Here is a 26,203-nt window from a genome sequence, read left to right as displayed (position 1 = left end):
GATACAGAGACAGTCCCGCAGTGCAGGGGTTGCCAGGGAGGCAGTGCAAGTGAAGAGTGACTGGGCCCAGGACCGAGGTCGGTGAGAGTGGCCCAGTTGCAGAATTGGTGCAGTGTTGGTGAAGAATTTAGCAGGGGAGAGGGAGAGAGAAAGCAGAAGTGAAGAGGAAGGTTTTGAGGTGCTTCCGGAACCGGAGATGGTTCTCCTCAAGTTTCAGGGAGGCAGGAAGGCTGTTCCAGAGGGAGGCCCCTGCCGCGGAGAGAGATCTACCCCCAGCTCGTTGCTTCGAGAAGCGGCTGACCCTGAGGGAGTTGGAGACGGATGAGCGTAGGGCTCGGGAAGCAAGATATTTAGGAAGAGAGAGTTGAATGTATTTAGGCCCCAGGCCCCAGAAGGCCTTGTGGACAATGCAGAGGGTTTTGAACTTAATCCTCGCAGCCACTGGGAGCCAGTGTAGAGATTTCAGTCCTGGAGAGATACGGTCCCTGGGCTTGAGGCCAAGGACAAGTCTCGCAGTTCTGTTCTGGATGAGTTGCAGAGGGCGGAAAGTGGAGGCAGGCAGATTAAGATAGAGGCTGTTACAGTAGTCCAGCTTCGAGAGAACCAGGGCTCGGGAGACAGTGAGCTTCTGGGGGAAGGAGAGGAAGGGAAGAATACCTCTGAGGAGGTGCAGCTGGTAATGTGACTTCTTAGAGACGTCAGATATATGAGGAGAGAAGGAGAGTGTGGAGTCGAAGATGACCCCGAGGTTTTTTGCCTTGCAGGTAGGAGCAGCAAGAGGGCCAAGAGAGGCCGGCCAGAGAGCTGCAGGGAAGGAGGGAGTGGGTGTGCCGATGAGTAGGATCTCAGTCTTACTAGCATTAAGGCAGAGGTCATTGGCAGCACACCATTCCTGGATAGCAGACAGACAGTCAGAGATGAGGGAGGGAGAGGAGGAGGCCGAGGGTAGCCTGAAAATGAGCTGGGTATTGTCCGCATAGCACTGAAAGTTGGGGCAGAGGGCGGCGATGCGGTGGGCAAGGAGTGCCAGATACTGGTTGAACAGCCAGGGAGAGAGATTAGATCCCTGGGGAACGCCACAGGTGGAGAAAAAGATGTCAGAGAGGAAGGACCCAAGTTGGACCTGGGAGGGTCGATTGGAAAGGAAAGAGGTCAGCCACGCCAGAGCATGACCAGTGATACCCAGGTTATCACGGAGACGGTTGAGCAGGATGGCATGGTTGACAGTGTCAAAGGCAGAAGAGAGATCGAGCAGAATGAGAACACACTGAGTGTTGGAGTCGAGGTTCAAGAGCAGGTCCTCACGGATGTTCAGGAGAGCAGTTTCCATGCTTCTGGCTGCACTGAAGCCAGATTGATGGTCATGGAGACTATCAACAGCTTCAGCATGGAGGTTAAGCTGGGAGATGGCCAGTTTCTCCAGGAACCTGCCCAGGAAGGGAGTGATGGAGATTGGGCGATAGTTAGCCGGACAGGAGGGGTTGGCAGAGGGTTTCTTAAGGAGAGGGTGCACAAGGGAGTGCTTGAGAGGGGATGGGAAGACTCCAGAGGCGAAGGAGTGGTTGCAAAAGTCAGCCAGGGTAGGAGCCAGGGAGTCGATGTGGTCCTTGATAGTTTTGGAGGAACAGGGGTGAATCTGTTTAGACGAGACTTTCATAGATCGGACTTGTCTGGAAACCTCGTCAGCAGAAAAAAGGGGAAAGGCAGAGAAGGAGGGAGGAGGGGTGGCTGCAGAAGGGCCAGAGGAAGAGCAGGGAAGAGGGGGGGAGGTGATAGGAGGAGAGTGAGGACAGGATGTCCTGAGTTTTAGAGATGAAGTGGTAGGCCAGTGCAGAGGGCCTGGGAGGGGACAGGAGAGGTAGAGACTGCAGCAGGGTTGGCAAGCTCCTTGCAGATTTTAAAGAGTTCAGCCGAGTTGTTAGATGCCGCAGAGATGCAGGCCTGGATAAGGGCTCTCTTCTTGGTGAGAACAGAGAGACGGTATTGCCTTTGGAGCAGGCGGCAGGCCAGTTTGTCAGAGGATGAACATGAAGCACGCCATTTCCTCTCTGCCACCCTGCACTTGCGTTTTAGGGTGACGAGATCCGAATCATACCAGGAGTTACATTTGGCTTTGGGCTTCAGGCGGATTTTCATGACAGGGGCAAGGATATCAAGGGTATCTGATATAGCAGAGTGGAGCAAGGAGAGGGCTGTGTCAGGGTGGCAGTCAGCCGAAGGGGGAGGGGGGGCGAGAAGGTTGCAGCGAAAGCCGCAACTGACACGCGCTTCATGGGTCGGATGACCGAGAAGGTGGGTGGCAATGATGAGGGTGGCTTTGCCTGTGAGGTAGGGAGGGTGAGGTGGGAGGATAGGAGAAAGTGATCACTCCAGGAGAGAGGAGTGGAGAGAGGGACAGAGAGGGGAAGGTCAGAAGAGATCAGAGCATCAAGAGTGTGCCCTGCAGAATGAGTAGGCCCAGACGGAAGAATAGAGAGTGAGAGAGAGTCGCAGAGGTCACAAAAGAGTCCAGTGGGGGGACAGGAGGCATCTAGGTGGATGTTGAAGTCACCAAGAAAGAGGAGTTGAGTGGTAGAGGACAGGAGTGAGGAGGAGAGGTCCGCCCACTCGGAGAGGAAGGAGGAAATTTGACCAGGTGGCCGATAGATAGTAGCCACGGTAAGGGAATGGCTAGGAGAGAGAGAGAGTCGACAGACAAGACATTCAAAAGAGGAGTAGGTCTGCGTAGGAGTGACAGTGGCAGGAATCCACTCAGGGAAGATAAGGGCAACACCCCCCCCCCGCACGGTTGGGCCTGGGCACAGAGAGGATCTTGTAACCTTCAGGTAGGAGTGTGTCAAAGATTGTGAGAGAGCTGGCTGTGAACCATGTCTCAGTGAGACCGAGGACGTCAAGGTCCAGTTCCTCAAGAAGGTGACAGATATCGGAGGAATGCTTGATGGCAGAGCGAGAGTTAAGAGTGGCAAAGTGGAGAAGGTTGCCATCCTTGAAGGACTTCTGGGGAGGGGTACAGATCAGAGGCACGCCCTGCGGAGGTGTAGAAGAAGGAGGTGAAGTGGGAGTGCGAGAGGGGGCAGAGAGGGAGGGTAGAGGCAAGGTAGCCGAAGACAGGGGGGGACAGCAGGGGAGGAAAGGAAGTTGATGAGGCGAGGGAAGCGTCTATCAAAGAGGTGAAGGTTGGCCTGAGGGCCTTGGACCAAGACGGTCCCATTAGCGTAGACATTAATGATGGCCTTAGAGGAGCGGAAGGGGGCCAAGAGGACATCCCAACGGGTGCCACCATTAATGGGAGAAGAGGAAAAAGGAGAGAGCACAGAGACCATATGAAGGGTCCATAGGTCAGGTGAAGGCACGAAAAAGAGGATGTCAGTGAGAGTTTCCTTAGAGCAGGCACTAGTGTAGGTGTCAGCGATAGGGAGGCCTGGGTTGGAGACCAGGATGTCCTTTTTAAACTTTTTCCTACCAGATTTAGTGAGGAGAGCAGGATAGTCAATACAGAAGCAGTTAGAGAAGATAGGCGAGATAGAGAGCACCATGGAGTAGGAGGGAGTGTGGGGGCGGGAAGACAGACGATACGAGAAGCACGCAGGCAGGACGTGAGCGGCAATCCCAAGTTTACCACATTTCAGAACAGTGAATGAGTATTAGGTACAGAGGCCACCTAAGTTAGAGAATCCTCCGAGGGGAGAAAAAACCCAAGTTTACCACATTTCAGAACAGTAAATGAGTATTAGGTACAGAGGCCACCTAAGTTAGAGAATCCTGCGAGGGGAGAAAAACCCAAGTTTACCACATTTCAGAACAGTAAATGAGTATTAGGTACAGAGGCCACCTAAGTTAGAGAATCCTGCGAGGGGAGAAAAAAAACCAAGTTTACCACATTTCAGAACAGTAAATGAGTATTAGGTACAGAGGCCACCTAAGTTAGAGAATCCTGCGAGGGGAGAAAAAACCCAAGTTTACCACATTTCAGAACAGTAAATGAGTATTAGGTACAGAGGCCACCTAAGTTAGAGAATCCTGCGAGGGGAGAAAAAACCCAAGTTTACCACATTTCAGAACACGAAATGAGTATTAGGTACAGAGGCCACCTAAGTAAGAGAATCCTGCGAGGGGAGAAAAAGCCCAAGTTTACCACATTTCAGAACAGTAAATGAGTATTAGGTACAGAGGCCACCTAAGTTAGAGAATCCTGCGAGGGGAGAAAAAACCCAAGTTTACCTCAACTGTGGAACACAGTGAGGTGAAGACACCATGCGAAGGAAGTGACCAGGTGTAGGTGGGTGGGCCGCGCGAAGGTGGAAATGGCAAAGTACAGGCGCCTTGCGTCCCCTGCGGACACCTGCAGACACACAGGGAGCCGCAACTGAAGGAGTCGCCCTTGGCCTTGGGGCCATTAGCCGCAGGGGGCTGCCGGGCAGAGGGCTGCCCCAAAGGGTGTAGTTATAGGAAGAGGGAGGAGAGGAAGGGGAGGGGGGGTGTGGGCGGGCATGGAGGTGGGAGGGAGAGGAGAACCAGGAAGTGGGAGGGGAGGGGGAGAGCAGGCACAACAACGCGCTACGAGCGCAGATGAAACTTTTCTTTTTTTTTAAAAAACAAAACACAATACAATCTACTCACGGATGCCGAGGCAGGGCTTCCAGGCCTGCAGTTCCCTCGGGGCCACCGGCGACCGCTCTCCCATGCTCAGCTACACAAAGAAACAAGCAGGGGGAGCGGGCGCCGAGTAGCCCAGAAGGGAGGCAGGCAGAAGCCAATCAGAGGGGGGGCTGGGCGGGCAGGGAGGCGGGAGGGAGAGGAGAACCAGGAAGTGGGAGGGGAGGGGGAGAGCAGGCACAACAACGCGCTACGAGCGCAGATGAAACTTTTCTTTTTTTTAAAAAAACAAAACACAATACAATCTACTCACGGATGCGGAGGCAGGGCTTCCAGGCCTGCAGTTCCCTCGGGGCCACCGGCGACCGCTCTCCCACGCTCAGCTACACAAAGAAGCGAGCAGGGGGAGCGGGCGCCGAGTAGCCCAGAAGGGAGGCAGGCAGAAGCCAATCAGAGGGGGGAGTGGGCGGGCAGGGAGGCGGGAGGGAGAGGAGAACCAGGAAGTGGGAGGGGAGGGGGAGAGCAGGCACAACAACGCGCTACGAGCGCAGATGAAACTTTTTTTTTTTTTTTTTTTTAAACAAAACACAATACAATCTACTCACGGATGCCGAGGCAGGGCTTCCAATGATGATGCATTTGGTTTGGGTTTAAGGATGGGTGCCAGTATTAGTGGGATGTCTGTTTCTGGGTGGCTATTGGTGCTGGGGGTTCTATAGGTAACCACTATGTTGATTGTGGTGTTTTCATTCAAGGTTAGTTTAGCGAGCAGTAGTTTGTATCCTGCGATTATTTCGATAGAGCTTGATCTTATTTTGAGGGTGTTTTTTGTTATGATGGCAACACCGCCTCCTCGAGAGGTGGTTCTGTCAGATCTGAGAATAGTGTAGTCAGGTGGGATGGCCAAAGCTAACAGCGGACCTGAAGCTTGGTGTAGCCAGGTTCTGTGATTACCAACAGATCTAAATCTAGTTCGATTATAAGATCATGTATTTCGATAGCATGGGCTCCTAAGGAGCGGGCGTTGATAAGTGCATTCTTGAGACTAAAGAGAGGTTTGATATCCTTTATGGGTGCATTCTTCATCAGTGCCAGATGTTAAATATTTAAATCACTTCCAATTCAGCCAGCCTTCCAACTGTCATATAAGTGACCAGGTGAGATCAAACAGGTTGAGTTTTAAAGATTTAGGAACTGTTTCCTTGCTAGTATTTTTCATTCATCATAGTCAAAGGAGCCTAGGTTACTCTGTATCAGCTGACTACCTTCTAAAACCATTCAAGTGTCTTCATTCATCACCATGATATGGCCCAATGCACATGCTTGCTGACCCTGTTTTGCTACCCACCATTTTATGTCATATTTGACATGACTTGTTCTCAAGTGTTGGGATGGTTTTTACATTCCTTTCTTATACTTATGTCAATACTGCTGGATTGAATGATCTTTACTGAATATTTTTCACAGCAGCATCTTTTACCAACAGTTTTTCATCACATTGTTTTTCTGCAAAATGCAACAGGGTGTTTGGGTGAGGCTATATGGGTTGGGGAGGTGGTGGGGGCAGGGGGTGTCGGTGGGAGGAGATATGGACTGTAGGTGCCCGACATTTTGTGGTAAAAAGTCACAAAAGGCATTGTAGTACAAAATACTGCAGTGTAAATATTCAGTAAAAAACATAGAACACTTCTAAAACATTCTATTATTTTCTTTTAGAATCATGATCATTGTTCATTGATATAACAGTTTATAACTGTGTATAAGGTACATCTAATAATACTATGATAGTAATATGGCAATAATTCCCCAAATACGGCATCAAGATAGATTCATAATTGTACATTTTCATCATCAAAATCGAATTAAGGTAAATACATTTTGGCAAAACAATGTGTTGTACGTACGTAGAAAATATCGTTTTATTTTGCATTAGTATCAGCTTTTTAATCTTTGAGGGACAAATCAATTGCACAAAATGTGTGTTTTCTTTCATGCTGAGATTGCAACTATACATATTTACACGGTGTATTTAAAAGGATTTTACAGCCTTTAATTATGCCATAATCGTATTTATTACACACATTGCCAATGTGCAGTCTACTGTTGCATCCTAATTTCCACTGTCTTATTAGAAATGTCCTGTCTGTCTGTTATTATATTTAGGTTGCTAAATCTAACAAGATGTACTGCATGCTTGCACATTTAAATGAAGCTGTATAATGTATCTCTCTTTACAACATTAGAACATATATTAATGTATGTGAGAGCCTCCTTAGAGAGCACACTGGAAGTACACATTTATTAACATAACATTACAGGGCACACATCCAGGGCTGGTGTAAGGGTTTTTGGCACCACAGGTGAAAGGTAATTTTGCCGCCCTCACTGTTAACCCCACATGTCCTGACTATGCAAACCACTCATCCCAGATGTTCCTCACCACTTCAAATTCATGTCTTGTCCACCATGTTCACATGCTGCATTTTCTCCACCACGTTTTAGATCTTTTCATAACAAGGTAAAATTAAATCACTCTTTTAAATATACAATACAACATACAGGGCCTCATTACACATTGTGCGGTAACCATGGCGCTATTAGCGCCATGGTTGCCGCCGGTATTTTAACGTGTCCGCCTTAGTGGATGACGGAATTACCGGCCTACTCCAAGGTGAGCGGGCCGGTAATTCCCCATTCACCAAGGCCCTTTCCCATTCCCATTTTTGCCCCCATAGGGCATAATGGGAATGGGGAAGGTGGTAATTATGGTACAACAAATTGTGGTACTGTAATTAGCACCGAGGTACCTTTGCGGCACCCTACTTTAACGGCTGGTAAAACCAGCCATTAAGGTTGGGTCCCGCAAAGGGAACTCGTAGTAAGGCGGTAAGGGTTTACTGGTACTGGTGCCCTTACCGGTACCGGTAAACCCTTACCGCCTACCATGTAATGAGGCCCACAGACTTAATTAGAAATGATGTCCACATCGTGAACGATTACCAATAAAAATAGGCAGAAGCATGACAGATCTATGATATCAGTAGCATTGAAAATAGTGACCATCAGACATCCTGTTCCAATACTCTCCAACCTCTTTCCTCCTTAGACACACACATTTTCTAGGCAATTTTGAGACATGTTATTTACATATAGTAAACACCTATTTAAAGGTTGTTGGAAGGAGGCTATTGCTTCTTTCCACCAACCCCATTGACTCTCTGCGAGAACCCCCTATTTGGAGGTGGATCTGCCACCGGCTATGCTTGGCATGCTTGCCATGCCTCTGCCTCTCCCCAGCCTTCATCTATTAAGCCTCCACTAAAGAGAGAGGCACAAAATGCTGCTTGAGTTACTAGAAGTGAGAAGGTGTTAGTGCCTGTGGCTGTCAGTAGATTTGCTACCACCACTGTTAGCTCTGTTCGGTGGTAATAAGATTACATCCTCTTTTCGGATATGCAGAAAAATACCCTTTGCTAGAATGCATTCTCAGGCGAATGGAGGGAATTCCTTTGGCATCTCAGAAATGAGAAGAAGAACAGGAGTGAGCCATCCCCTGCTATCCCCAAACATGTGCAAAGTACCATCTGGTGTTTCAGGAAATCCACCTAGTGAAAATTCTTTACCAAGGCCGATGACTGCCAGTGGGCTGCCATTAGGTTCAGATACAAAAATGGGACAGTGGCTCTACAACTTGAGTGAAGTTGCAGTGAAAGTGTTGCTTCGAGATGTTTTGTTTAATTTTTTTAAACAGGGGCTTTAAGCGCTGTGCAGCTGGAGGTTTTAACCAATTTTACTTGCCTAACGTTCTTTAAAGTCACACTGCTTCCTTCGCTTACTAACAGGTACAGTACTGGAGAATGTTTCAAAAGTTATTCAGACACAGAAAGGCAATATTTGCAGCAGAAGCTGAAACGTTGCTTCCATACAGGAAAAAGTACAACATGGGTATCAAAGCAAGTTTACTTCGCACAAAGAGCAAGAACCAGCATAGGGAGTAGAATTGAAATCTTAAATCTTCCATCATACACTGGAAAAATACATCATGGTAAGCAACACTGTAAGTTACTATCACACACCAAACACGGAGTGTGGATATAGTAGTAGTAGAAGTAGTACTACTTACAGTACTCCAGCCATGCCCTGAATAATCTGGGCACCCGCCAGGGCCACAACTGTATGATTACTTTGGGCTTAATGCTTTCAACTATGTGGCCACTGGCCATGGTGACAACAATACACTTACCTTGCATTTAATAGTTGTATAGTTTTAACAATGTTATGAATGGCTAGAAGCAGAATAGGACTTTTGGAGTGTGGGTGTAGTAGTAGTTGTAGAAGTAGTAGTAGTCACAGTACACATTGGTGTGGCCATGGCCAGTGGGCAGATTGTTTGAGGCATGGCCAAAGGCCAACCCAGACAGCAATAAGAGTTTGTGGACATCCTATGAGAATGGTGGTCTTATTTTATATGCTACAACAATGATTACTTTGGGTTTACTAATGTTGTAATGGGACTTATAAGTGTGAGTTTGGCTATAGCCAGTTTGTTTAGGGCATGCCTACATCAATATGCTTACTGGTTTTATACCTCTGAAAATATGGCCATTGGCCATGGCCAGAATAGTATGACGACTTTATGTTTAGTAGTTATGTAGTTTGGACAATGTGACCTGTGGCCATAGCCCAAGCCACAATGGGAGTTTTGTAGTTTGGGTATAGTAGTAGTCATAATCACAGAACATGTCGCAAAACGTGGATTGTTGGGAAGTTAGTGGACATGGTAACAATGGAACATCTGTGGGCATTTGTCTGTAAATAAAAGAAACATATAGTTAGTTGTGGAGCATGGTATGGAAGACATATATAGGGCCTCATCACGAGTTTGGTGGTAACCCTTAAATGTGTCGGTAATGCTATTACTACCGCATTCAAGGGTCCGCCAGATCATGACCTTGGCTGATTTCCCCCCAGAATCCGTGCAAAAATTGCCAATTTTCGGTGCTATTACCGCCGCCGGGAAATCTGCCAGCGGTAATAGCGTACATTTTCCCCATTGAGCCCAATCGGGAATGAGGAATTCCCGAATGGGGGGAGTTTGGCGGTAGGGCTAATAGTGCCGGTGGTAATACCGCCAGCGTTACCTCCGAACTCGTGATGAGGCCCGTAGTGTAGGTTTTATGCATACATTTCATTTTTTGGACCCTCATAAGTAGTGCATTGCATTTACTATGATTTTACAACATATGTGTCCTACACACTTTTGTTCCATTAAAACATTTTCGGCATTGGGTTATCGGAAAAACTCCAAGGTGGATTTAAAAAAAAAAACATTTTGTACATTTACTATTGATAACATGCATTTCTACAACTTTTTCTCAATTGTTTTAGACTGTAATGTTTATGAGAATGAGACAATTTGTATTTGTGGAAAGTAGTATAGTGGTAATATGTATGTATTAAATAATTGCATAGGAGGTGCTGTGTTTTAAGTGCAATGTAATTAAGGCATATTTGTTTAGTGGTTTTGTTTATTTTTAAAGTAGTTTGATACCCATTGGCATATTCTAACGTTCTATTATTGTAAATATGAATGTAAAGTAAAATGTCATGAATACCTTTGGATTTAAAAGATGTTAAGTAGGCATTTGTTAGATTTGAAGGTGACATATTTATTTGGGAGTAATTTAATTGTTAAATTTAAATCAACCACTTCATTTGTTCACATATGTAGTATAGTGGCCTGAAGTGGTTGTGGCACCAGTTTCATCTATTATGCCTACTACTGTGAATGTCTTTTTGCAAAGACATACTTGGACGTGTGTGAATTTATTGAGTTTACACCATCTGAATTGTATCCTAAAAGCATTAATATTACATAGTGGACATGTCTATTTATGTGTATGTTTAAAGGCTGCCTGAATTGCAAATTGAGCATAATATACCATGATTCCATTTTGGGAAGTTGTTGAAATTGAAATGTATTACAATTTGGAATAGATATAAACAAATCTTTAATTAGAAACTTGTGATTGACAAACATGGTTGCAGAGACTTCATGTTTGTTTTAAAGTGTATGAAATATGTAGGATTGCATTTACATTGATGTGTTCTGTCTCTAGTACCTCTAGTAAGTACTTTGGGAATTCTTGTGGAATCTCCTGTGTGTGTGTATGGTGAATTTAACAAATTTTGCACAGAAGTCCTTTTCCTCTCTCATCCCTGAGGCACTGAAGATATTGGGCCTCATTACACGGTAGGCAGTGAGCCATGGCGCTATTAGCGCCATGGCTCATGCCAGTAAAATACCGGCACCGCCTTGGTGGAAAGGGGATTTACCACCCCATTCCAAGGTTGGAGGGGCGGTAAATTCCCCTTCCACCATTGCCCTTCCCCATTCCCATTTCTGCCCCATAGGGCTCTATGGGAATGGGGAAGGCGCTAATTACGGCACGGCAATTTTGCGGTGCCGTAATTAGCTCCGAGGTCCCTTTGCAGTTTGGATTTTAACCCCTGCAAAAAGCAGGGGTTAAATCCCCCAACCCGCAAAGGGACCTCGTAGTAAGGCGGTAAGGATTTACCGGTACCGGTATTTTACCGGTACCGGTAAATCCTTACCGCCATCCGTGTAATGAGGCCCATTGTCTGGGTTGTTAGTGTCATTTCTGTGCAGAATGAGGGTTTGGAAACATATCTGTTCTGATCCTTGTAAGTAAATATTGTCCACAATTGGTGGCAATTGGAATAGAAGATTAATTGCTACATTTGCATAGCAATTTATTGCAATTGTGTTGCTGAATTTAAAAGGGTCAGAGAATTTGGTTCTTATGATTTGAAGGGCCTGTATTTGATAGTTTTTGTTAATTTATTTTTTTACAGAGCATATGAGGAAATCTGCAATAGTTATTGTTTGTACTGGTTGTCATTTTAAAGGTTGTCCTTGTTAAGGTACATGGTTCATATGCAGATGTGGAGTGTACACTGCACACAGTGGCCCTCATTACGACCCTGGCGGAAATCGTGGTGCAAAATGCACCATGGAGCACGGCGGAAAGCTGCCGATAGCGCCATGGGGGTTGGCGGATTTTCCGCCCCATTCCGACCTTGGCGGGGCGGTAAATCCCCATCCCCCATTTTACCCTTCCCCATTCCCATTTTTGCCCCATAGGGTATAATGGGAGTGGGGAAGGCGTTAATTACGCCACCGTAAAATACGGTGGGGTAATTAACAACAAGGTCCCGTAGCGCCATGGATTTCTCCGCCCGGAAAAACCAGGCGGAAAACGCTCCATGGCGCTACGGGAACTCGTAGTAGGGCGGACGGGTCCGCCGTGAATACCGCTGGCGTAAACCCACTCCGCCAGGGTCGTAATGAGGCCCAGTCTGTTTTATTCTAAGATGCAAGGAATGTCAGTGTTGACTTTGTTTGCATCAAAGTTTACTAAGAATAGACCAAAGACTGTTCGAAGACGTGAAAGTACTATGAAACATCATACCTTCTTTGAAGACTTTGCTGACAATCATTACAAGTGCATGATCGAGGCTTAGACCTTGAGACTGGTCAATAGTAACAGAGACAGAGATAATTGTTCTCTGCGTATGTACATAACTTTAAAAAGAACAAAAATGTGCAGTGGTGCAGTGACATTTTTTAGTTTGTTCATGTTTGTCATGTTCATTAAATTGGCCACAGTTTGCAAGGGTTGCAAGGTTGCATGAAACACATTCATTGTTGTTTTTGTTGGGTTCATTGTTTTATTACATCAGGGGCAAATATGTTTGGTCCACACAGCTTTATTATTCTTATTTTCGAGGATGACTTTATGTCTTTATTAAGCACACCAATTTGAATGCTTTTTAAAATGTGAGCATATGTTGGATCTGCAGACAGGTGCATGTTTTGTGCCAGTTCTCTGTAGTGACATTGTGCATGCGGCCGATTGTAATATGGCTTTGTTTGTAGCCTAATGTTTTGAATATGGGTTGCCCTGTCACTTGTGTTAACTGTTGGAGATCTCCAAAGAAAATTACATGTTTTCATCTGTGCAATTCTCTGTATCCAGTTTTTAGGACATCCTGCATTCTTAGATAGATTGGAAACCATGCTTACTTGCTTTACTTGGATGACTTTCATTTGTCAAAGAATTCTGTGTACTGGTCAAGCGCTCCGCTTCATGGCGTCTATGGCCCCGCATCAGACTAAGCGGCAGCCATTAGTTGTGCTGCCACGTTCTTCTGCCTTTTCATCAGAAGTCTAGTTTTCATCCGTAGCGTCCCAGGGAGGCATATTAGCCACGCCCTCCCTCGGCAATCCATGTTGCAACCGTTGTTTAGCTCCTCTGCTCAGCTGTTCTACGTGTGTTGTGCTGCCCGTTTCGTTTTTCTTTTCTCCGGACCTTGCCAGTCCTATTACCGTTCTCATTCTCTCCTCATTTCTCTCCGCCAGCTCTGCCGGCGCATTGCCTTTGTTTTACTCGTGTTCCCTGAATGCTCTCTCTCGCTCTCTCTCTCTCTCTCTCTCTCTCTCGCTTTCTCTCTCTCTCTCTCTCTCTCTCTCTCTTTCTCTCTCTGTCTCTCTGTCTCTCTCTCTCTCTTTCTCTTGCTCTCTCTCGCTCTTTTCGTTTTCCCTCCTCTTGCTCTTTCATTCCAGATCTATTCTGCTCTGGGGTTCTGTCATACTTTAATTTATTGACACCTATTTCCATACGCTCTCTACTGCTAGTTGTCAATGTCTCTTCCTTTCCGTGCTCCTGGAGGTCCTCCCTGTCAGGCACTGGCAACCTTCTTATAGGTGGTCCATTTCTCTACGACTTACCTGTTATTGAGTGGAGCTTGCGGAGCTCAGCATTGGTGCCATTGGATCCTCTCGACCAGCGATATCCACTTGGGTTTTTTTGCACCTTACTGGTTTTTTCCCCAAGCAATCCCTTTCGTGAGAGGGGTCACAGGTTACACTGCTGGGTAGCATTTCACTGTGGCTTCCTTCCGAGAGAGAGACACTCTCTACAAAAAAAAAGAAGAAAGAAGAAAGAGAAAGGATTACCTTGCCAGAAGACCTCAGTTGGCTGCAACTTCCGACTCTTGTCTGTCAGGTGAGGAGGAGGAGGAGGGAAAGCCATAGTTTTGGGTGAGTCGGCTCCAGGGGGCTGACTGTACTTCAGTTGCAGCTTCTGCATACAATTTATAATGTTCTAATTTGTTTTGGTTTTCCACTGGTAGGAGCAGCAGTCAGTGTAACAGCACATCTCTTATGTTGTATGCAGCTAAACCTCTGGGGACTGTTTCCACATCTGAACAGTTGTTAGATGTTATGTTGTTTAAACATGTCTGGATTGTTTTAATTACAGTATTGCCAGAACCAGCTTCAACACTTACATACAAGAGAAGAGGTTTATAGGTTTTACAACTGCATGTTCCCATCCATGTTAAATGTCTTCAGAGGCTTCTAGGTAAATGGTGATGTGTTCATCATTTAACTGTGATTTCAGCATGGACCGACACATCTTTTTATATTGTTTGGGTTGATATATGATGTTTTATACCTCATTTATGGCTATGTCTGCTTCATTTTGAATGAGTGGTTCTCTAAGTGGTTCTTGGATTACTTTAAGATATGGTTGACTCCCCTTAGGGGTGTCTTTATCTAGTTGTCTATCCATTGATTCTTCTTGTTAGTGTTCATTGTCTAAGATGTCTTTGTTCTGTTTAAAATTGTCATTTGATATACTACTTTCATGTGTCTTTTCTCTAAGGTTTGCATAGTAGCAATAGGGCCATAAAGTAATTTTACATGGTTAAATAGATTTGGTTTTGGAAGCCTTAGTAGTCTTCCTTCACAATTTAATACTGAATATTTGCCAGTTGTCTACTTTGGCATGAAATAATTTTTGAATGCATAGTTTTGGACATCATTATACAAGCACATGCTTTCCAAAGCATTACTTCTGTGTCGATAGTATGTTTCAATCAATGTTACTTTTTATATATCTTGGCTGTTTAGATTTTCTGTAGCTATAGATATTATTTTTATTTTTATTTGTTTAATAATTGTTTATTGGCTAATCAAAAACTGTTCAACCTTAACAATAAAAGTCAAACAAGATAATACAATTGACATCACAATATGTAAAACAAAATTATACATTAATTCTGCTACCTAGTTATTAAAAGAAGAAGAGAAAAAAGGAAATAAAATGTAGAATGTGCTTCTAGAACGGCATTCCCATACATATGTTCAGTTCTAGTGCATTTAAAAAGCCAACGATTACACTACTCAATGACCTGTTCACACTACTCAAGCCAAGTTTCTAACTATGCTCGGAGTTCAAGGGTTTAATTTTCTCTAAGGGCGTAATTAATAAAAATCATTGCACAAGTGGTGCACGCGGCTGGTGCACAGTGTGCACGTGCGGCAGTCTGCGCCAGCCGCGTGCGCCAAAATCCATTTCCGCACACAGCGTATTCATGGATTCTAACATCCATATTGAGCCATGGCACAGAGTGGCGCAGCAAACCTGCAGCAGTGCCAGTTACGCCCCCAACCCCGCCCTGTGATAGGCCCTGTGCGAACGGGGTACGTGTATTTCGGGTGTGCGCATGGAGAATGACACACGATAGGCCCTGTGCGAGCGGGTACGTGTATTTCGGGGGTGCGCGTGGAGAATGACACACGATAGGCCCTGTGCGAGTGGGGTACGTGTATTTTGGGGGTGCGCGTGGAGAATCACATGCGACATGCCTTGTGCGAGCGGGGTACGTGTGTTTTGGGGTTGTGCGTGTAGAATCACACGCGACAGGCCTTGTGCGAGCAGGGTACGTGTATTTCAGGGGTGCGCATGGAGAATCACATGCAACAGGCCCTGTGGGAGCGGGGTATGTGTATTTCGGGGGTGCGCGTGGAGAATCACATGCGACAGGCCTTGTTCGAGCGGGTACCTGTTTTTCGGGGGTGTGCATGGAGAATCACACGCGATAGGCCTTGTGCAAGCTGGGTACGTGTATTCTGAGGGGTGCGCGGAGAGTTCCAAATGTGATTTTGCACCGAGTCATATCCCTCTGCACCCCCACCCACCCTGGATTGACGGGCACCTGCCATCAGGCCCCAACACATGTCCCCCTGCATCCCCACCCACCCTGCATTAATGGCACCTGCGTGCAGGCCCCGACACACGTCCCCCTGAACCCCCACCCACCCAGCATTGAGGGGCACCTGCCAGCAGGTCCTGACACATGTCTCCCTGTTCCCCCACCCACCCAGCATTGACGGGCACCTGGCAGCAGGCCCCAACACATGTCCCCACCCAACATGTCATAAAGATGCACATTCATGGGCCTCATGTCCACCAAAATCCCACTGCATGCCACCCCAGCCCTGAGACACAATCAAATTTCCAATCCACCCCACACTAAAAGGCCTATTTCTTGTCACAAACCAAAAGTCAACTATGCACATCAACACATGTCCGTCACTCACACTGTGTGCCAGTGATTGTGCAAACCCACATTGTGACATGCAGTAAACCAATGAGCGAATACCACACATGGAAGTAAGAAATCAAAATGTATTGTGCACAAAATGAAGCAAATGAAATCAAAGCATGAAAATAATAGTAATCCAAAAAAAGAATGCATGTCCAAAAAAAAATAAAAAAAAATAATGAAGTCACAATCCAATTCATCCAAAATAAAGTCAGTGAAAACTCCTTGTCCACCAAAGCAAATCCAAAGGAAACCTAAATGTTAAAATCCATGGTGAAGTAAAATAATATTTTTGCAGAAATCCACAGTCCAACTATGTACAGTTATTGAAACCAGGGTCCATGAGCACAACAAATGAAATTAAACCTATAAAAAAAATGACCTAATTAAGAACTATATACAAAAACATGGGGCATTGTCCAACCGTCCCAAAAGAAAAAAAAAGAGAAAGGAATCCTAACACTAACTAACTATATACAATGGCGGCGGGCAAGTCCTACGGCTCACTCTGTGATGTTGTGGGCCAGGGCATCATCAAACTCCATGTCAATCTCCTGAAGGCGGGCCTCTGCCCTGGCCCGAGGTCTCGGAGGGATGCATCCATGGCCTGTTCCAGCTCCCTGCGAGTTGCCTCGAGGCATTCAGCCGCCTCAGTGCCCGACGCATGGAGAACTCCGCCCTGACCATGGTGAGCCACGCCTCTTCCGCCCGCCACCGCTCCACATCTATACGCTGGCCCAACCACAGCCACACAGAAGACACACCCATTCCAGGGTCCTCCTACCCACTGGCCGATGACTGCCCCTCTGATGTTGATGGCCCCGAGCCATAATCGCTCCCACCTAGAGCATGCTGCTGCTACTGCTGTCCATGTGCCCTGTCCGATGATGCCTGCACATCTTCCATCTGCTGGTCTCCAGTTGTTGGGGTGTCCACCCCTGCTGGACCGCCGACTCCCGACTGTGGCAGGGATGGGATCTCCACCAAGCTGGCTCTTCTCTGTTGGTCAGGCCAGGTCTGCAGGGGGCCCTGGTGGAATCTGGCCCGGAAGACGGCAGGGAGAACGCCTTGCGCACAGTCTCCACAGAGGATGAGAGGTCCTCCAGAATGCGCGACACATGTAGGGGAACCCACTGACCATGGCCCCTCCCAACTGTGCTACGTTGCCACGCAGCTCTTCGTGAGGGCATGCGTGGTCCCCCCAGGAAGCACGCATGTCATCACAAATGACACGTGTGCGCAACGTGACACCAATCAGGACGGAACATTCATGGGACTCCTTTTCCGCAGGTAGTGGAGAGCCAGATGATGTGGGCCTCCTCCGTACCTGCAGACAGGCCTGGGATGGGGCATCCCTGCTGGTGAATGGTTGTGCAGTCACAGTGTCAGGGACAGCGACATGCACAGTCCCCTCCGCGGCGACCTGTGCTGCCTCCTGACCCTGACCCTGGACTGCACCACTTGCACCAGTGGTACTACCCCCACCAGGCCCCATGTGTGGCTCAGTAGCGGGCTCCTCCTCCTCTGTGGAGACCACCAACCTGGATGTCTCCGCACCGTCTTCCGCCATTGCAAGCCCCTGTGGGGGCTCACTCGGCCCTTCTGCTACAGCCGTAGTGGCAGACGCGGCACCAGTCCCCTCACTCCCGGATGATGGCAATTCCTGGGAGGGTGGCTGGGCCTTGCGTCACTGACTGGTGGAGGTATCCCCGCTGCTTAGCTCCACAGCGCCGTCTGCGCCCTCTTCTTCACTCGACGCTGCGTAGAGGGAGACATAGAACACAAGCATCAGGGTACTCTACAATAGTCCCCTAGACAGGAAGCAATAACACATGAGTGGCACTGTCAAACGTCACTTGCATCCTGTTCCTCCACAACACATGGGTCAATGCAGGCAACACACATGCAGAAACAGGCATGGCGCATGCAATCAACATCAGCATCCATGTACAAGGGCCTCTATTGACATAAATGTTGCATTACAACTCACATGCATCATGGCTCATACTGATCCCATGCACGCACATCACCGGAGGGTCATGCATCATGGCTCGTACACCACAGACAAAGCGGATACAAGGGTGACTAGACTGCATAAGTGAATCTACACATCGTCATGGACATGTGTCATGCATCCATGGCGTTTCAAAGTCACACACACACTTCTCAGACACACAGATATGTATACCATACATGTACATGAGAGCAGCACCCATCTCTCACCCCCCATCCATGTCCAAAAACAGGGACAGGCATGCATTCATGTGTGCATTCTGCATGCTGCTCCCCATGTTGCATTGGAACACATGCACCATCCATGTGGTTCACGCATTACTGGTCTCACATGCATTACCATGATGTTCCTGCACACACACATCCATACATGGCCTATGTTACACATACAGGCAAGGAACTGACTACCAACTCACTGCAACATGCCCTGTTTCACACAGCAATGCATGGCCACCTACCTCTCGACTCCAGACGGGTCTTACTCCGAAGGATCAGGGCGTGGAGCGCTGGGCTTATGCGTTCCAGGACCCTCACCTGGATGTTGGTCAGGCTGACCCAGCACTCCTCTGCATCCTCTGCCTTCATGAGGCGCCAGGCCTTTTTGAGGGTCCTGGACCTGAAGTCCTCCCAGCGCTTCCGGACGTGCTTGATGTCGCGGGTTGCCACCCCCTCTGCGTTGATGGCAACCACTACGTCCTCCCAGATCCTCTCCCCTCCTTCCTTGTTGGCACGCGATGGTGTGAAGAGGGCATCTTAATGCCCCAGAACTTGCTCCACCGGGTCACCAACTTCCTTCTCACTGAAGCTGGTGGGCCTCTGCTTCTCTGGCTGGGGGTCGCCAGTGGTCTCGGATGGTGTTTGCCCTGACATGGGGACCCCTGAGGCAGGTGTAGGTGGGCAACTGGGTCCTGGGGCTGGGCTGTGGAGCGATGGTATCCCAGTCGCGAGTCTTCTGTTCCAGCAGGGGTGGACACAGCAACTGGACCCCTGCAGATGGCTGACGTGCAGGCCTCAAATAGCAGGGCACGTGGGCAGCAGGCAAGCATGCAGCAGCAGATGGCAGGTGGGAGCGTGCTCAGGGCTCTTGAGGGCAAGAAAATGGCCTTTTGGGCAGGAGCGTGGTCTTCCATGTGTTGTTGCATGCCCAGCTTGTTACGGAGTGATTTGGCACGTGAAAATATTGCACGTCAGCGTGTAATTCGAGGAAAGCCCTTAGCGCGTAAGCGCATCTGTGATGTAACACGCATGTGCATTTCCCTCAACACGGGTGCCTAGTGGATCAGCACGTGAAAAAAACACACATCCGTGTGTGAATGCGTGTAATTCGAGGAAATGGGCCTAAGCGCGTAAGTGACGTGACGCGCATGGGCGTTTCCCTCAGCACGGGTTAAGGGTGAGTGGAGCCAGCAGTTTGCTGTACGTGCCTTTCTTGGAGACCGACGTGTGTCGCTACTTCGTGTTGTTTCGCGCACCATCACAACTTCACAGCGGATCAAGGACGTATCTCTTCTTTTGGCGGTGGTATTGGCTACGCGCATTTTTCATCTTCACGCTAGTCTGACGGTGAGTTGCGCACGCTATTTTTCCCACTGCGGGTGCTCCCGTGTATCACGTACCCATTTTTGAGGTCATAGTAGCCTGCGTGTCCCACGCGTATGTTTTTTTCGTGTTCCTGGCTGCCACCGCGTACTGTGGGAGGTTAACTCCACGCACGTAGGCTGCAGGGGTTGCGTGCACGGTTTTACAGCAGTTTTGGGGTGCCTGAGCGTTGCGTGACCCGTCACTTCATCACCGGGGTCACATACAGCCTTGCAGGTGCAGGGGTGCTGTTAACATCTTGCATCCCACCCCCTTCACCCCAATTGCCCAGGACAATAGTTGTGTACACCTCCCATTGGCCCTTTTCCATCTGTGCCGGCACTACTCCATCTGTGCCATGGTTGGGAGGCCACCAAATGTGAGGGGCACCTCAGCTGGGCGTACTCCTCGTGGCGGGCATGGTCAGGGACGTGGCCGGGGTGACCAGGGAGTAGGGGGACTTCAGGGTGTCCAGGGTGGCTGCAGAGGGGGAAGAGGCAGGGTTGCGCCACTTGGGCACGATGTTGTGCATGTTTTGGTTCAGTCATGCCACCACCCCCTGTGGTTCCGGGCGATGCAGCTTCTGCATCTGGCGCTGGCACCCATGTGACCCAACAGTCCATTTCATCGACTGCCATGGGCCCAAGGGTAGTGGTAGCTGCAGGTGCAGCTGTGGACACCACCACCCAGGCTCATGGTCTGCCAATGCAGGCTGCGTTGGCACTTGAAGAGTCCATTGAGGAATTAAAGGTGGTCAGGAGGCAGACCGTAGGTGCATGCAGTGCTGCCCAGACTGAGGCATGTGTCCCTGGGGCAGTAAACCCATCTGCTGCCCCGACCAGCCGGGTGTTGGCAACTGCAGGGGCAGATGCAGCTAACACGACCCCAGTTTTGATCCTACCAACCAGGACAGTCCTGGTCAATGACCCTGGCCCAGCGGATGTTGCTGTGCAGTGTCCTGACGCAAGTCAGGGCCTCACTCCATGTTCCACCTGCCACTCCCTCTGCTCATTCCACCAGTGCCACTGCCCATACTGCTCAGGGTGCCATTTGCCAGCCAATGTCCTGACCAGTGTCCAAGAGGAGGAAGGTTGCATTTGCAGTACAGGCTGGGACCCCAGACACAGCTACGGCTTCCTGCACGTGGAGGAAGAAGCCTTTCTGCAAGCAGGAACTGGACTACATCGTGGACTATGTGCGGGACCACAACCGTGACATGCTAGTGGGGCCGAATTGTCAAACTACGGCTGCCCATCGTGATACTCACTGGATGCAAGTTGTGGAAGATGTGAGTGCATTCTGCCATGAGGTGCGCACCACCCAAGAGTGCAAAAATCGTTGGAATGACCTCAACTGCAAAGCGTGCCTCAATTTACAACATGACTCTGGTGAATGGCAGTGGGCCAGCACCTGAGGAGGTAGACCTCATTCTGCACGAGTCACTCGTTGAGAAGTTCATACCAACAGAATTGGTCGAAGGAGTGGGAGAGATGCAGGACTTTGATGCCCAGTCCAGTGAGTGTTGCTGCGTGTTCGTCGAGGCCATTGTTGTTTTACTCGTGTCATGGGTTGGGCATGACTGCCACTACATGTCATGTGTACAAGGTTCTCATGGGTGTCCTGTCAAAGATTCAACACCAAAAGGATTGAATGATGAAAGGGTCAAGGTAATTGGACCTAAAACAAAAGGGTCAAGTTTCTCATACAGAATATATAAAGTGGGGATTGGCCACCAGGGGGCACACGGATGATCTCCTATCGCGTGTAAGCTCTGTCTCCGTAGGTCTGCGAGGTGACCTGAGCCCCCACACCGCGACCCCCCCACGGAGAAAATCCTGAGGAACGTGCATCGGAATATCCCCCCACCACCCAGAAGAAAACCCGATCAAAATCGGATCCGGGAAGCCTGAGAAAGTGCCGTGTGAAGTTTCGCACCAAGGACGGCGTGAAAATGAAAGTAAAACAGCCCAGGGCGGCCGTGCTGGAGAGCGGACCCACCCGAAGAAAAACGCACAGCCTGAGAGGCACTGGCCATCGTGTCCCCCCCGGCCCCTGAGCCGCAGTTCCGAAGTGCCCCTAACTGCTGCCATCGCAGACCCCTCAGTGACAACCCGCAGCCCGCGGACCGCCGGAGCACATGGAGGACCCTGCTGGGAGCTAAGCTGCACCTCCAGTTAAACGCGGCTCATACCGTCAGCTGCGGCCGTGGCGCCCCGGAGCACTGTGGCCCGTGGAATGGGCCCCCGAAACACAAGGAAGATATTTGGGCCTATTCACAGGTGAGCCTCCGCCGCGGATGTTCTGTGCTCTGCAGCCCGCGGATGCGCACCTTGGCACACGGAGACGTGGAGAGGGTCCACTGCAGGGCCCCCACACATTGAACAGCTCCTGCGCGAGGTGTTCTGTGCACCGCGGCACACAGATACGTGCCCCTACCCATGAAGCAGCAACGTGGGCCCACTGCAGGACCCCCGCCCAGTGGAGAATCATGGCCCCTAGTGTCCTGCGCTCCACAGCCTAGGCATCCATAAAGGACGTCTGAACCTGGGGTCTGCCACCCCCTCTGGAAACCCCATCAGGAGCAATGGACCACAGGAGCAGTAGACACGAACCACCAGCCCCTACTTTTTATGGACACATAACCTCCCAACCTCTGCACACCACCTGCCCTTCCCAGTGCACAGGCAAGGGTCGTAGGGACTGAGGGTAGGGCCCCCGAAACAGGGGCATGTGCCTCCTCAAGTGCCCAGTATAGACTTGAATTGAAACCAGGGGGACGCCCCGCAACCTCTACTCTACATAGGGGACCCTGTGAATCACAAGGTCTACCCACTGGAGGGTGTGGACAACACGTCCATCTTTCAGGGTGTGAGCAGTACAACTGTGTGCATACGAACGATCAAGAAATGTAGAAGCACATGGCGTAGCCCGAAAGTGAAGCCCTTACATCCTACCAACGCCAAACCCGAACCCGAGACACCGAGGCAAAGTTCCCAAATATATGCAAGCCAAAATAAAGCTAGCCACTTACGCTTACGCTCCCTCCAACCGTAAACTCACCACCCCCAAGATGGCAACGGAATCTGTGGCATGTGGAGAGACAGCAGCCACGAAAGGTGACATAGCAGCCCTCCTGATGGAGATAAAGAATATGGGGGCCAATATAGGTGGCAAGATTAACAAGATCACCCAATGCATAAACAAGATTGAAGACAGGTTGGAGGGAGTGGAAAATAACCAAGCTTCCATAGATACCTTGGAAACGCAACTCAAACACAGAATCACGGATCTCGAACAGCGAGAGGAGGAATACAGACTAAAAATTGATGATTTGGATAATCGAGAGAGGCAAAACAACCTATTTTTTTTTGGGATCCCGGAACAAGATGGGGAGACGGAGGAGGGCCTGAAAGCAACGCTTCACAATATCATCAAAATCTTGGCAGCCGATGACGAGATTGACGAACCAAGAACTGAGTGGATCCACAGGGCGCTGGTCCACCAGGAGGCCCAAGATCGGTCCTCGCCCGCTTCCACAGATACCAAGACAAGGCGAAGATTCTCGAGAAGGCAAGGCGTGGGGGTGTGATCACCCTTAACGGGGCCCAAATAACCATATACCAAGACCTATCCGCTATGACACTGCGCTGAGAAGGATGTGTGGCCCCCTGATGAAATGGTTGAAAGAGCGGGACACCCGATATAGGTGGGGATACCCCTTCTCGCTCTCTTCCGAACACAATGGCACGAGAATCAGACTGCAATCAGAGAGGGAGATAAAAGCGTGCATATTCGAAATTGTTGATGCCCGTGAATGAAGGGAAGATGGAGACGCCCCTAGGGATGAAGGGCGAGATTGGAAACTCCGAGGACCTAAGAGACAGAGGGCCTCATTACACGGATGGCGGAGAACCATGGCGCTATTAGCGCCATGGTTCATGCCAGTAAAATACTTGCACCGCCTTGGTGGAAAGGGGAATTACCGCCCCATTACAAGGTTGGCGGGGCGGTAACTCCCCCTTCCACCATTGCCCTTCCCCATTCCCATTTTTGCCCCATAGGGCATAATGGGAATGGGGAAGGCGCTAATTACGGTACAGCAAATTGCGGTACCGTAATTAGCTCCCTGGGTCCATTTGCGGGTTGGTTTTTAACGCCTGCAAAAAGCAGGTGTTAAATTCCCTAACCCGCAAAGGGACCTCGTAGTAAGGCGATAAGGATTTACCGGTAAAATACCGGTATCGGTAAACCCTTACCGCCATCCGTGTAATGAGGCCCAGAGAGTCAAAGGATCGAGAAAGTTTCAGAGAGGTAATAACACTCCGGAGGGGGGCAAGTGAACTAGACAAGCAGCAACTACCTTGACACTATGGGTGCATTTTAGACAGAGGCTGCTTCCGGTCTGACGCAAAAATTATACTCGATGGCTGTAAGTTGCAGTTGAAGGGGGGGTCGGGTTGGGGCTGTAGTATAAATTAGCGTGTTTTGGAGTGCAGCGCCACTGCATGGGCTATCTATTTTAAAAGCACACCATTTCTTTTTCTCAATACCTATTTAAAAGCACACCATTTTTTTCTCACTTGAAATGCCTCACTTACAGGAGACACATTAGATACTCGATTAATTAACTTAACTAACAAATACTAACATGATTCTAACTCCTTAACATTATTTTTTTTATTTTTATGTTTTATTTGCATTTGTTAAGCACACTTGTAGCCCAAAAGGCATCGAGGTGCTGTTACAGAGGATACACAGATTTAAGATTACATACTGGTTCCAGAGGCTCTTAGTTACAATTTGGCAGGCAAATAGGCAGTGGAGGATACAGATTTAAATCACACAAAGAGTCTGGTTTTGATAGCCTTAAGAAAGGCTAGGTGGGACTCAATGAGTCTTAGGTGAGGAGGCAGGGCGTTCCAATGCGTGGCTGCTAGGGTAGGGAAGCTGGAGCCACCAGCGTGCACTTTCCGAGAGGTAGGCCTCACAATGGTGTTGACGTAGATGGATCTGAGTGGTCTTGTGGCAGAGTGCCTGGTAATTCTGTTAGTCAGGTAAGGGGGGGCAAGTTCGTGAAGGCATTTGTGAGTGAGGGTAAGAGTTTTAAAGACAATTCTTTCTTTAACCGGGAGCCAGTGTACTTGCCTTCTGATTTCGGAGATGTGGTTTCTCCTTGCAGTGCCGGTAGCTGCCCTTAGTGCATTGTTCTGGACTAGCTGAAGTTTGGCGAGGTTTTTGTTGGAAGTCCCAACGAGAAGGGCATTACAGTAGTCAAGTCTTGACACGATGATTTCCCTGGCAATCGTGAGGCAGCTTTGATGGGCCAAGAAGGGCCTGGCTGCGTTGAGGACTTTGGTGTAGTAGGCTGAGGAGGCGGCGATGGCATTGACCTGTCTGTCCATTGAAAGGTCAGAGTCAAGGTAGACTCCGAGTGTCTTAACATGGTTTGAGACCATAATTGGAATATTATCAATAGTGAAGGAGGCGTACTGTTCTCCAAGATTGCCGAGAGTGAAAGGTGAACCAATAAGGAGGAGTTCGTTTTTTTCACTATTGAGGAAAAGCCAATTCTCCGCCATCCAGGATTGGATGGTAGAGTAGATAGAGGAAAGGGTGTTGGAGTCTGCTAGGTAGTCGCCCGTGAGTGGGATGAGTACCTGCGTATCGTCCGCATAGTTGGTATATGAGATACCAAGGGAGTCCAGGATGCTAAACAGGGGCCTTGTAAAGAGGTTGTAGAGAGTTGGTGCGATACAGGATCCCTGGGGGACACCGCAGGTGAGGAGGCTAGTAATGTGTTCTCCATGTGAAAAATGAGGCAGGCTGAGATTCATTGTTTAAACGTGCAATTTTTCTTTGCCCTGTTCACTGTCTTTGCAGGAAGCAAAATTCAAATGCCAGGAAATCAGTTAGATACAGTTGCTTTCTGTAAAAGTGAGCTATTGTTGAGGAAGGAGGAGGCGAATCTATGAATTTTGATTGGTGGTACGTAAACTTAGGGGAGGTAACAGAGGTTTTTTGGAGTGTCTCTGACAGAATTACAGGGAGAAGACATTTGGCGGAACTACAGTGAGGTCACGTGGCTGGAGCTGCTGTGAGATCGCCTGGCTGGGCTGCTGGGAGTGGTCATCCCAGTTGCATTGCAGACCTTCAAAGACTGGAGTTTCCTAGTCACTTGGCACCGGCTTGAGAATTCCGTGTTCTCGCTGTGCACTTCAAACTTCAAACTTCAAACTTCATACACAAAGAAAACCCTGGGCTCACTCATCGAAGACGGCTAGCCAAGGGAGATCGCGTGAGGGAGAGCTACAAATAGCTGGTAAATATACAAATGGAGTGAGATTGCTGTGACTGCCGGACAAATGATTTACTATTAGACAGGCAGTGTAGCGATAGGGAATTCTCCTGTGTTTAACTGCCACGTTATACTGTTGCAAGACAAATGATGTAATCTTTCTTTTTCTTGTTGAAAATGTAAAATGAAATTTGTGGTATTATTGCATTTGTTTATTTCAGAAAGGATTGTCTCACCAGAATGGTA

Source organism: Ambystoma mexicanum, chromosome 7p (genome assembly GCF_040938575.1).
Source record: "Ambystoma mexicanum isolate Mex_15411 chromosome 7p, UKY_AmexF1_1, whole genome shotgun sequence".
Classification (NCBI taxonomy): Eukaryota; Metazoa; Chordata; class Amphibia; order Caudata; family Ambystomatidae; genus Ambystoma; species Ambystoma mexicanum.
Note: the sequence above shows the minus strand (reverse complement) of the source record.